Raw genomic sequence first — 14,138 nt, forward strand, 5'->3', positions numbered from 1 at the left:
ATATGTAGATGAAGATGTTGCTACGCTACCAAAACTTGTGCTTCCCTGAGAAATAGAGCCCACCCAACAATTTCCATTAATGAAAACCAAGGCACCCTAAGAAATTCTTGAAACTCCTCCTTCAATGGTGTACTTAGATCTAAGAATCAAATGTACCCAAATAGAAAAATTTTCCCCTTAAATCTAGCATGTGAAAAACAACATTCAAATCCTAATAACACTATATCATGCATATTAATTCGCACAGTTCCTAACACTATAACCTTATAGGTTATATCATTTCTAATAATTAGTACTTCACCACCATTAATTGACTAATATGTGGCAAACCAATCTCAATTGGAGTCTTATATCCGAGCAAGTGCTGTATCAAAAACCTAAGTATCATTAGACGAACCAATAGATATTATTACAATATGCAGTGTCGTCACCTTTAGTATTATCCTCTAAGTGCTATACCATTGGTATTATGGGCCTTACATGTTAGGAACCCGGTGGTTCCTAAGGGGGATGGGTGGGAAGTGTATGGAAATGGAAGGAAATTGTATGTGAATTGACTTCATTCAAGGTAATCGTCCTCCATAAAGAAATATTAAGAGAGAAAGTAATTGGTTTATTCTTCAAGATATGCTAATGATGGTTACACGCAACTATTTATAGAACTCAAGCTTTCATCTTATTGGCTACACATGACTTAATCCTATTGGCTTACTAATTAAGTATATGCACTCACCAATTAATCCATGTGATTAATGAGTTACATGTGCTTAGGGATCTAACCAACTCTATCCAAATTCCACCACTTGTAACTAACTAATGAAATGGACTACAGTGAAATAAAAAAAAAAAAAAAAAAAAACAATATGGAAGCCAGAAAAACTACCAATAACCAAATGTGGGGTTCCTAGCCAGTTTTTTAAGATAAGACAAGTTTTGATACCAATTTATTCTTGCCTATTTATTTTGAGTGTGGCTAGAAAACAGTGGGTTTATACAAAATATAAATAGAAAAATAAATGAAATAATCATAAATATAAAAAAATAAAAAAATAAAAAAAATAAAAACACACACACACAAATTTATGTGGTTCAAGGTTGGCCTATGTTCACTAGGGACATCAAGGAAAATGTTTCACTATGAAAATGGGGAATTACATATGTGGTACAAAGGCACTCTCATAAAACTGAAACCCCAATTACACCCAAAACTTCTCTCTCACCACAACTAGCCCACCTATGAGTTCTTGATTCCCTAAATCTGTGTACAGTTGACCAAAGTTATGTGTATGCTAGAATTTAGGCGTGGATGAAGTATTTTAAGTGTGATACATCATACAAGGCCGATTAGTACTTGTCCTACACGGCAATGGATAGAGTATACAAATACTACTCGAAGCTAAGTCCTATCCTAGTTGTGCACGAAACCATGCCCACCAACTTCATCAAAGTCAAGAAACTAGAGCGTTGAAGAAATAAAAACAATAATATCTGTTTGCTTCTGAGGGAATGATATTGCCCACTTCACAGTTACAATGCTTTTACACTAGTCTAAGATGATTCATGATTGTAGATAATGTTGACTTTGAATAAAGGTTACCTAAGCCATCTGATTAGCTTGTATGATATCCACTTGAGACAATTTCAAATACGAGTTGCATATACCAATTTCTTCTCTCTCTCTCTCTCTCTCTCTATATATATATATATATTCTTTTAAGAATTTCTATAAATATGCGATGTTAACCCCTCAAAAATGTTATGGAAAACATGGAGGGACACAAAATTGGAATAATGGTTCTTCTTTTTTGCGGTATGATCCAATTTGTCATTTGTGATAAGCTCAAAATCATAATTATTGGTTTGACTTCTAATGAGTTCAATTATGTCCATCCTTTGTCTGTATAATTTTATTATTTTGTTGTTTCTATAAATGATTTTAGGATTGTCACTACTATTACAATACCACATATATGCATGTTCAAATTGTTCGCATCTATCTTTGCAACTGCTTGCATTAGGTGCAACCTGCTTACCTCCATAAGAGAAAACAACTTCCTAGTAGTATTTTAAAAAAGAATTTTCTTGTTAATATTGTCAGGTACAATTCTATTGGGAGTTAATCCGACAAATGCTGCGAAACTTTGCCCAGATATTTGCTTGGACTATGCGTATATGACCTGCCCATCATCAGGGAATCAGAAGCTTGATCCGGCCTGCAACTGCTGTTTTGCTCCAGGCTGCACCCTCTACCTCTCTGATGGAACTTCTACTTACTGTAATTGATGGAACAGACGATTCACACGCTCTTTACAATCTCCAATATGCTTGCAAATAATGAGATTGGATGTGTGGCAAAAATAAATAATAAAAATAAAACAAGTGAGACTTATTGTCTCTATGGTCTAATATATATATGCGCATTTATCCTCTTCTTTTTCTTTGTGGGTTTTCAAAGAGCATGTACTATTGCTAAATAAACAAAGAAGCCAGAAAACAGACCCAGCAGTTGACACAAGAACAAAAAAACAACACAATAGAGATTCCATTTAGCTTTATTGCAAATTCGAGCTAGTAGAGGTTTTAACTGTCATAGGAAGATCTCTATCAAACAACACCCTCGAAATTGGATTTACAAGCCCAGTTTTGGCAATATCATTTAATACCAACCACCAGAATTCTTATACTTAAATTAGATATTTGCTTGGAGATTTGTTTTGACGTACCTTATTTCTTAATTTTTCTCTTTTTAATATTATTTTAACTAGGTAAGTTTTAATGCTCGACTAATAAAATCTCTTATAATTGAATAAAAAATTTGAAATTCAATCTCCTCCTATATCAAAAATCAATTGATGTTTTGACTTAATAATAAAAAATAATAATTATAGAGAGTAAGGATAAAAACTGTTACACACAGTTATACATTCATTTTTTGAATTGAATGGCTGGTAAGAAACTTGTAACTAGGTGTAATTCATGCATGTTAATTTAATTTGTTTGAATTGTTACTTTCTTTGAAGGAACCGTGAGCATATCCATATATTATGAAACAACCGGTTAACTAATTGGTTGCCCACGGCTCATCCGGAGTTTGATGTGTTCAAATTCCAATGAACGGAATCTCATTTTCAGGGGATTTTTTTTTTTTTTTTTTTTTTTATGGGAAAAACGAAAACTTTATTTAGATGAAGAGAAATACCTAGCATCCTGAATCTTCAATAATGGATGGATTTTTTTCTATCCAAATTACAAAAGAATCAATTCCTTTAGTATGTTTTGCCAAAATATGAGCTGGTTTGTTTCCTAGGTGCTGAACATGTAGAACCTAAAACGATATAAACTCCTGCAATAAAGACCGGGAGAGGCCGAACCGAGAGAGCATGAGAGATGATGCATGAATCTCCTTCGAAGATAGCATCTCGGATCCCGATATCCCAAGCAAAAAGTACGGCTTCATCCATTGCTTTTTCTTCAGCTTCAATAGAGCCAAGGGGCAGTGGCAGGTGCTTCACGGATCACAACACCAATTCCTACAGAGTTTGTTGCAGAGAAAATGGCAGCATCAGTGTTCACCTTATACCATGGTGAGGCTGGAGGGACCCAACGTTTGCACTAGCAGCATCAGTGTTCAGGGGATGCTTTTGTACTTTTCCATAGTTTTTATTTTTGCTTTGATAGTTTTCTTTTATACTTCTTGCTCGTGGAATTAGTAGGAACCATGCAACCTTTGTCTTGAGAAAATATTAGTTTATCAAAGCCAACACCAAATTTTGGTGCAACCAAACGCTGCCTTACCAGCAAGGCTGCAAACAGATGGTTTGTTCATGCATAATTAAGTAGGCTCAATGCCAACTGGTATATATGCAAGCTTGCAAGGGATGGATATGTACACATCTAGATGGCTGCGTATGCATTCTTTACCCTCGGAACAATGCCAAGGGCATATTAAAGCCGAAACTTGAATCAATTTGATCAAATCAACCTGTTTTTCTACCTAAGCCTCAAATAATCATCACTGTAGCCTAACTAGACCCAAACCATATCATTCAACTCATAAAATAATAAAAATTAAAGCACCCTCAACCAAGCAGATCAAGAAAATTAAAGGAAGAGGAAAAGGAGAGCAAAAGGCATACTGATCCTGCTTGTGCAATCCTAGAGATGTAGTTCTCAAGACAAAAAGAAATATATATGCATAGGAATTGGCCTCTCCTACTCAAAAATCCATTCGGTCCTAACCTAATCCTCCACAAGTCACAAAAATCCATTTTCCTAAACAAAGTTGGAAGATGAGCAAAGGCTAGAAATGAAATAAGGAATATTCACTTTCCAAATAGTTCAAGTAACAGAAGCGAGACATTAGACAAATTGCAATTTTCACGAATTATAGAACCTTTAGAGATAACGACAAATTGGAATCTCTGAAGTTCAGTTTCAAATTGATCAAAAGTTAAAGGGTAGTTTAGTTTTTCCCACTAGATTATAACTTCATTCGCACCGAAATTTATTCAGCATTCATACTACTACTAGAGTGGACATATTGCTTGGCTCAAACCCCATTAACTTATGCGTTAAAAGCTTAGTGCACATCTGAAAATGAACCTATAGTGCAGATAGTGACTTAGCAAATACAACTGGCCTTCCACATATAAAAAGATAATTAGCAAAACCCAAATGTACTTAATAAAAATAGAAATCCCTATGATTTGTTGACCATTTACCATCTGCTGGAACCGCTTATACAATCTATTTTTATAGATATTGACATGATTTGATACCTTTCGGCTTTCGCATTTGTTTTATGACAATTGTTTTTTTTTTTTTTTGGGCAAAAAGGGAAACATATTATAAATCAGCGGGTACAAGTCTGGAACGAAACAATCCCCGCAAATCAGCACAAAAAAGGGGGATAACATGAGGAGGAGGGGAAACAAAACGCAAAGAAACATCAACATGAGAAGAGCCCATTCTTGCTAAAGCATCAGCCCAGCAGTTGGCTTCTCTGAAACAATGAGACACCTTAACCTGAGGTAGCTGCAACAGCAGATCCCTGCAATCATCAACAAGGCCAGAAAGATCCCCATTAGAGTTGCTATTGCTAGAAACTAAGGATATAGTTGCAAATGCATCAAGCTCAACTTCTACAAATTGAGCCTGCAGACAACAATTGTTTTATATCATCATGTTAAGACACTAACTAATTTCTTTTTAATATGGGTGGGACCAAAACCCATATTCCTTATTCAACAATAAAAATCTTTACTAGTTTTTATTATTATCTTTTTTTGGCTAAAAAACCAAGAATATTATTCAATCTAAACAAAAGCAACATCCTGCCTACAGCCATCCAAGACTACAGCAAGAAGAAGATGCTAATTACAACAAACAGAAGATCTATGAATAGCTACAAATTTAGCTCGACAATGGACTACAAAATTAAGCTCTCTCCTTACCCAATTAAAATTACAAATAACAAAAAAATTCTTATAGTCTACAACATCGCAAATTACTAATTGGATAGGTCAAGTAGCGGTGGAGCAACCTTCTTTAATAGCATCAAAACAACTTTTAGCATCACCCTTTTTCAATTCTCTCAATGTTTTTTGCCTTGGCAATTTGGCACCTTTTCGTTGTCTTTGCAATCTCTTGCCTGATTTAAATCTAATTTGGTCCCATGAGTAGTCAATTTTAATGGAAATTCAACTTCCTACAATATGAGCTTAAATTTGTCAAGATACTTTCAAATTTTTGGTCAAACTCGAGTTGACTATGGTCAAACTTGTGGAAACTATTTGAAAATATGAATCCTAATGTAAAATGATGAAATTTGATGATTTAGTAAAATCTTGACCTCATTTGACTGCTAGTCAACTCATTCAAAGTTTGACCAATTAGGATTATTTCACCATTTCAGTTAGTTTGATTTAGAGATGTAAAATTGGACAAATCAAATTATTTTTGGCTTCCCTATGATCCTATTGTAAAGAATATGGATTTTGACATTTTTAAAGTAAAATTGAGATTTTTGCACATAAAATAAAGGCAAAAAAATACAATCCCCCCAAAATCAAACTCCAATCAAACCTCTCACGTGAACACACACAGAGTGGAGCTCAACATTCGACTCATCATGCCATTGTCAAATGAATTCAAATGCTTGAATGTCTTTGTCTTGTTTGAATTTGGGGTTTTGTATATTTTTGAAGAGACATCCTGGGTTAGTGGAATTAGGTTTGAATCAACTTCTTCATCAATTGCGTGTTTTAAAGAATTTAGTCAAATTCTAAGCTTAAACTCACTTCTGGTTTGGCCTAAAATCACTTTTCCTACTCATGGTTTAAAAATGTTGCTTTACCTACTTGAGGTAAGCTCCATTTGTCTTTTGTAACCCACCTCAATTAAAAATTGGGTAAATATGTATTTTTGCTACTCTTTTATGTCTCTCTCTCTCAAAAAAAAAAAAAAAAAAAAAAAAGATCAAAAAGTGGTATTTTCCTCTTCCTCAATTCACACAAATTTTGAACATGAAGAACATACACCAAAAAAATCAAACCCAAATCAACTTCCACAAAAATATATTTAACATTCATAATTCTCAAAACCCATGAAACCCTTTGTTTCTCACAACTTTGAGAAGGAAGAAATCTCAGTCACTACTACCATGAAACCCATGAGTTTGCTTTTTAGAAAACCCAAGAAGGAGAAGATGAAGAGAAGAGTCAAATTACAATGGAATTATCACATACTCATAGGCCAAGTCAAAAACTTTCACAACTGATAATGAGATTAGTTCCTCTACCCTTTTTGAAACAGAAGCAAAAGAACTTATCTTTTTTAACTTTATGGGTATTTTGGAGACTGATCAACTTCAAGTCAACGAGGTAGAATGGTTTGCAACCAAAAGTCAACAAATTTTTTTTTTTCTTGATCTTGTTTCTCGTGTTTTTATTTTTATTTGTGTCTTGGGAGAGAGAAACATGGTAAAAATACATATATACCCATATTTTTAACAAAGATAGGTTACTAGAGACAAACAAAACTGTGAATTTACTGCAATTACCCCATAATTTTAGGGCAAAACTTAGGTACAGTACTTAAGTTTTGTCCTAAGAAGAAACAACACTTGAGTATTGTACCAAAGTTTTGTCCATAATTTTAATACTCCCATTTATGGGGTTTTGAATTTTCTTCTGCCTTTCTTAGTTTAAGTAGAAGTTTGCGGATCACATGGATCAGGTTCTTTTCTCTGCAATCTCTCCAAAGGATTGGTCATGTAAAAAAGTTTTTGGAGACAAGGGAGCGGTCAAGGATTTTAATTGGCTTGTTCATGAATTGAAGGCGTTTTTGTTCTTAAAAAATCTAAGCTTTCATATAGCCAAACAAATTCATTTCTTAGTTTATCAAATTCTCAACATGATTTTTTTCTAACCTATAAAAGAAAGAAATGGGTTTTTTTTTTTTTTTTGGGTAGTGTTTATATTGAGATTTTCTCTATATTTGTTGTGTGTTGGATTGGCTAGAAAGAGAAATAAAAGAAAGTGTATAGTAGTTTTTTATCATTGAGATGATAGCAAGGATTAAAATGAGAATTATTGAAAAACTCAAGGACCAAATTGAAAGTATTCAAACATTAGGGCCAAAAAAAAAAAAAATACACCCAAAATATGAAGACTAGAAAAGTGTTTTTGCCTTTATATATTACTAGTTACAGACCCGTGCGTTGCACGTGATAACTTTTTAGGTAAAATATTATTTTAGTCCCTAAACTTTATAAAGAGTTTTTAAAAAAAAAATAGTTTTATCATTTTTTTTTTCATCATCTTGTTTATAACTTTTTTTACCATTATCATATATTTATTGACTAATGATTTGCATAACATAGACATTAAATAAGAGTTTGATTGGTTTTAAGTTAAATTTTATATTATTATATTTAATTGTTGGTTATTGATTTAATTAGGTGAATCTAATGGTTGATTTTATTGCACTATAAAGTTTTAACTGTCCTCTGTATAGTCATCTCTATTTTATTTCTTATTCCTCTTGAACAATTTTTTTATTTTCCAAATAAAGGTTACTAATTGACGTTTGATTTCATTTTTTTCCTTCCTTCATTTATTCTTTATTACTTTGTATGTTAGTTGTAATTTTTATGGTTATCAATAAGAAATAGATATCATGGATGACTTAAATAGTTATAGATGTAGTTACGTTAGCGGTATGTCAAAGGTTTTTTTTTCCTTTTGAATTTTCAAGGAAATATGAAAGGCATTTCTCTAGTTTAGTCTCAATCAATTAAGACATTCATAATATCTTAACGGAAGTAGTAATGAGCCTTAAATTTTTTTTTTAAATGTATGAAGTGGTTAGGTTAGTGGTATGTCAAAGTAAAAAATAAAAATCCAAGGAAATGTAAAAGGTCTTTTTTTTAAATAAGAAATTGTGACTTTTTGAATTGTAGAAATAGGATTGTTTTAATTACCTTGTTTATAGATTTTGTAAGGACCAGGAAAACTGGCGGCCCAAGCCCACTCAGAATAGTGGGTTGTACAGTTCAACTTTGGTCCAAATCAATAAAATTTGTAAGAGAGGGAAACAAACAGCAAGAGAGGGCTCTGCCCAAGGATGAAAATAAGGAAGAAATGGCCAAAATTATAGAACAAATGAGCAAATGTCTCCCTACAAGCCTACTTGAGGAGGCCACAATTATACAAGAAATGTTACTATTCACTCTCTTCTCTGAGTGTTCTTATTGTTTCTTTTCTATATCTTGATGCTTGTGTTTGGATCCCCTTTTTCTTATATATTTTTCCCTCCCTCATATCTCAACCTTTCATCTTTACCTAACAAACCTCCCCTCCTGACACTTGTCACTTTTTACATCTGAAGAAGGCGGTGGAAGGAGTTTGCTTAGTTGTGACTTACACTATTCAGGCCACTTCTTTATCAATGCAGCTAATAAAACTGTTGTCCATCATTTAATGCAGAGGCAACAAGCTACTCCAAACTAGAAATTTTTCCTATGATCACTGATTCTCTCTCATCAAACCCCTCTTCCCACTTGGAATGCCTCAGAGTCCTTTTGACTCATCTCGTCCTCTCCTCAAGTAACCTTCCTCCTCGGGCCCATGGCATCCCCACACCAATAGTGCAATTCTTCAACTTCATCCTCGGTCCTCAGGCACCCACAAATTTCATTATTTAGTTATAAACATCTAAATTAAAGTAGATGAATATATAAATGCAAAATCATATGTAAAGTTACAACTGCACAAGATAAATATGTCTAGATTTTTTTTTTTTTTTTTGGTTTTTGATTATTCATGAATCATTATTTCATTGTTTACTCTTATATATATATATATATATATATATACACACACATATATATCTAAATTAAATATTTTTTATAAAAAAATATAATTAAAAATAGATGAATATGTAAAGGTAAAATTATATGAAAAGTTAAAACTACCCAAGATGGACGTTTAGCCATTGGTAGATATGTATTTTTTAAAGATTAAAAGTATGCTTGATTGCTTTAGCTGGAACTATATAACTATACAAATATTGTTGCAAGTGGTTCCATCTTTTGCAAATTAACAAGTTTGGTAGTCTTACAGAATAGATATTTCATTTTGCAAAAAAATTTACATGAACTCCTCTTTTGTGACAACTTTTTTTTTTTAATTTTTTTGTTTTTGTCGAAACAACTTAAGAATATTAAGATTTAAGTTACCACATTTTGTAGCTGTAAAATATGTCAATTATATAAAAAATAGAAAAGATTTAAATATTTAAAAATCATTTTTAGTAGATTGTAATATAAAACATTTTTTTTCTCAATTTTTTTATGTAACCTTTCCCATAAGATCAATATTGTTGGCATTCTTTAAAGATTATACATAATATTTTTGAGAAGAGAAGAAGAAGCAGAGACGATACTAACACATAATATAAAATTATTAAGTTTGTGTGATTTAAATTTGTGGGAAAAAAATTAACATATCTATGATAAAGGTTTTTATCTAAATGATATACAGTAGTCCATATTTTTCTAGTCTTGAATCAAAAAATCCATTCTCAATAGCCTTTTAAGTCTACAATTTGCTCTTATAAAAATAAAAGATAAAAAATCTACAAATTGCTCAATCTGTAGGCCTAGACACATTCAAAGAGTGCTATCTAAACTATAAATTATATGACCTTTTATCACACAAATATTTTGATTTCTCTAAAGGAAGGCAGGCGTGTGTCTAGTCATTTTCTTGATTTGTGCTGCATAATTTAATAGTACGAAGGATGTGACTGAATTTAAATGTTGAATAAAATAAGATGAGAAGAAAAAAGAGTAAAAATAAAATATATAGCAATAAACATCAAATTATATAGCAATATACATATAATATAATAAAATATATACTATATGTGTAATGCAGTAGGATAGTATTTAATAATCAAAGAGAATAAAAAATATAACAACCTATAACACAAAACTAAATCACATCAACCCAAAGTAGAATTCTAATTAACACAAAAATTCATCAACCTAAAGTATGGATACAATAAAATGAAAAAATCAAACAAAAAATGAAAAACAAATTGAGAGAGAGAGAGAGAGAAGTAACCTTTAAGGAAGAAAACTATGCATAAAACAGAAAAGAAAATGTCAAATTTATAATAAGATGTTGAGAATAAATAGGAAAAGTCAAAATAAAAGAAGATAAAAGGGTAGATAGAGGATGATGTTAATGTAGAAAGTAGTAGGGAGATGAAGAGGTAAAAGGAAGGGAGAGTTTTGAAAAATTAATAATAAAAATAATGGTTAAAAGATATTTTAATTTTTAAATAATGTAGTTTTTAAGTTACCTTAAATGAGAAAATGTTTAAATATATATATAGGAAAAATTGGAAACAAAAAAGATAATAACGTAACTGCTGATATAGCTCAATTGAAACGTAACAATAATAAATGTTACGCTTCAATTTTTAGAGATATATATATATATATATATTATATTATTAAAGTTCAACCAATCAAATTATACTTGTCCATGTTCTTTTCAATGTCTTTGCACGCCAGGACTTTCAATGTCTTTGCATGCCAGGACTTTCGCACTTATACAATGATTAAAAAATTCAAAAGTAACCAAAAGACTTGTAGGTTGTAGCTCAATTGATACCTGTTTTTGTCTTTAATAAAGATGTCTAAAGTTCAAATTTTTCTATTCACTTATGATTATCAAAAAAAAAAAAAACCAATAGTAAGAAGAGAGCTTTTCATTGCTCCAAAAGTTAGGGTATGTTTGGTACAATGTAATGATGATTACAATGTATTAAGAATTAGTATTACAAGAGATACAATAAAGTGTAATGGAATAACTATTACTATTCATTTGTTTGGTGACAACACATGAATAAAACCTTAAATGAAATTATATTTAAGTCTAATTTACTAAATTACCCTTATTTATAAATTTATATTTTCACTTTTATAGCTCTAGCTTAACAATTTATTATGTATAAATTGGGAAAAAATATTAAATAATATACGTCTCCTTTGTTCAAAATTTATAACTCCATAAATGTTTAAAGAGCATGATGTTCATGATATGATAACAAAGTTTCAGAATATTATTTTTTTATTCAGCATGGAACCATAATAGTCTTGAACTATTTTATAGGACTGGGTTTTAATTTTAGGTGAAAAGCATATTTTAGTCCCTACATTTTCAGGTGATTCCCATTTTAGTCCCTAAATTTTATTTTTACCGCTTTTAGTCCCTATTTTGAAAAATGCTTCTCGTTTTGGTCCTTGCTGTTACTCATTTAACAGAATTATCCTACGTGGCAAACGGTCCAACAGTAAATGCTGACGTGTTCATTAAAATAATATTAAAAATATTATTTATATTTTTAAAAATGCCACATCAGCAATTTAATTTTAAAAAAAACCATGTCAGATAAAAATAATATAAAAATTTCTAACCTAATTATTTAAAAAAAAAAATAAGTTAAATTAATTTTTTTCTCTTTTTGGAAGAACATGAAGAACTCAGAACCATGTGTTCTTCATTTTCTTCCCCAACTATGCTTGCCCTAAAAATTAAAAATTAAAATTTTACTTTTCTTTTCTTGCATTTTCTTAGCAACCAAACCCATAAAATCACTCAGATTTACAAAATAAAAAGACATGCCCATAAAAATTTACAAAACACAAACATTCAACCAGATTTTCTTATGCTTTGAAACCAAACACAAAAAACACAAAACTCAAACCCAGATTTTCGGCCTCCATGCACAACCAAACCATAAACAACCACACAACCTTAAATTCGACAACCCACACACCTTTAACCCCAGATCTGAAGCCGCCGATTTAGTTAGCCTATGGGTTTTGAGAGAAAGCCAACATTGGTTTCGGCCATCAATTTAGAGAGAGAAATTTTGGGTTTTCATACATGGGTTTAGAGAGAGAGAACTGGGTTTTCACTTCAAACTCAACCCGATCCATGCAATCATCATCCTTATCCACAGACCTATAAATCAACATCGGAATACAACATACACCACAAACCTAAAAATCAACATACACCACAAACCCAGATCAACAAAACTCACAATCCCCAAACCCACCATCGGAATGCACATCTCCACCATGATCTACACCACTGAGCTGAGAGATAGAGAGATGAAAGAGAGAGACTTACCGATCTGGGATAGAGAGACAACGATCTGTGAGTTAGAGAGTGTTTGAGCCATTTGGGTCTGAGTTTGAGCGAATCGTGATAGAGAGAGTAGGTCGTTTCAGAGAAAGAAAAGAAGAGAACCACCGCTGGTTGTAGTGGTGGCGGTACTGGCGATGAGTAGAGGAGGCCGGCCATGGAGGTTGAAAGAGTTGTGAGAGTTTTGGAAGAGAGAGGAAGGTTTGAGATTTAGAAGGGAGGGGAACCGGTTTGAAGGTTTTCTTTTGAGTGTGTGAAAATTTTTTGGGTTTGGATGCCAAGGAAATACATGAAAAAAGAAAAAAGAAAAAAAAAAAGAAAAAGAAAAGGAAGACAAAGAAAAGGGAAGAAAATAAGGGTTAATTTGCTAAGAATATGAGTCAATCTTTTGGGGGAAGAACACAAAGAAAATGAAGAACACATAGTTCTGAGTTCTTCATGTTCTTCCGAAAAAAGAAAAAAATTAATTTAACTAATTTCTTTTCTTTTAAAAAAAAATAATTAGGTTATAAATTTTTATATTATTTTCATCTGACGTGGCTTTTTAAAAAAAATTAAATTGCTGATGTGGCATTTTTAAAAATGTAAATAATTTTTTTAATATTATTTTAATGAACACGTCAGCATTTACTGTTGGACCGTTTGCCACATAGGATAATTATGTTAAATGAGTAATGGCAGGGACCAAAACGGGAAGCGTTTTTCAAAATAGGGACTAAAAGCGGTAAAAATAAAATTTAGGGACTAAAATGGGAATCGCCTGAAAATGTAGGGACTAAAATGTGCTTTTCGCCTTAATTTTATAGAGGGTTTGGCAAATAAGAGTTCTAGAATCTACCAAGAACAATTGCTTATCATACGAATATGGATAGTTTTGAAGCATTTTGGAGACTTGAATTTTGATTGATATATATGGGTTTTGCTTTGGAAATTCATGGATGTTAATCCACTGTGGGTGATCTTTGCAATATGAACATATTTTGTTGGAAATTTTAATTTTAATAGGTGGAAGAAATCAGCCACATAACTTTACATACCTTTTAATTTCTATATAAAGAGAACCTAATTTAGCAATAAACAGCGGCAATTTTTTGTGTGGGCATTTTAGGAATTTTATTTTAAAAGAAAACTAAATAGGTTAAGGAATAGTTATTACATAGCTTTTGATAAAGAATAGTTATTCATCATTTTAAAGAATAGCTATTCAGTAGGAATGAGTATTCCCTGTAATAAGAGCATAACCAAACAATTGAATAGCTACTCCTTAGAAATAGCTATTACATTACAACATCTATTACAATGTACCAAACATGCCCTTAGAGACGAGAACTAAAATAACCTTTCTCTGTATCAGAAGACTCCCTGATTTCAAAAAGATCTTCTTATGTAAAGTTGTAAACTCCAACTTGTTTA

At 31.7% G+C, this 14,138-nt stretch overlaps 1 long non-coding RNA gene across 1 annotated transcript; it reads left to right on the forward strand.

Moving 5' to 3' along the window:
• Nucleotides 1-1,737: 1,737 nt before the first annotated feature.
• On the forward strand, nucleotides 1,738-2,650 carry LOC115973241. Its single transcript, XR_004087664.1, has 2 exons — nucleotides 1,738-1,810; nucleotides 2,099-2,650. It is a non-coding gene; the product is annotated as an uncharacterized LOC115973241 (long non-coding RNA).
• The last annotated feature ends 11,488 nt before the right edge of the window (nucleotides 2,651-14,138 follow it).

Source organism: Quercus lobata, unplaced genomic scaffold, assembly GCF_001633185.2.
Source record: "Quercus lobata isolate SW786 unplaced genomic scaffold, ValleyOak3.0 Primary Assembly Scq3eQI_163, whole genome shotgun sequence".
Lineage (NCBI taxonomy): Eukaryota > Viridiplantae > Streptophyta > Magnoliopsida > Fagales > Fagaceae > Quercus > Quercus lobata.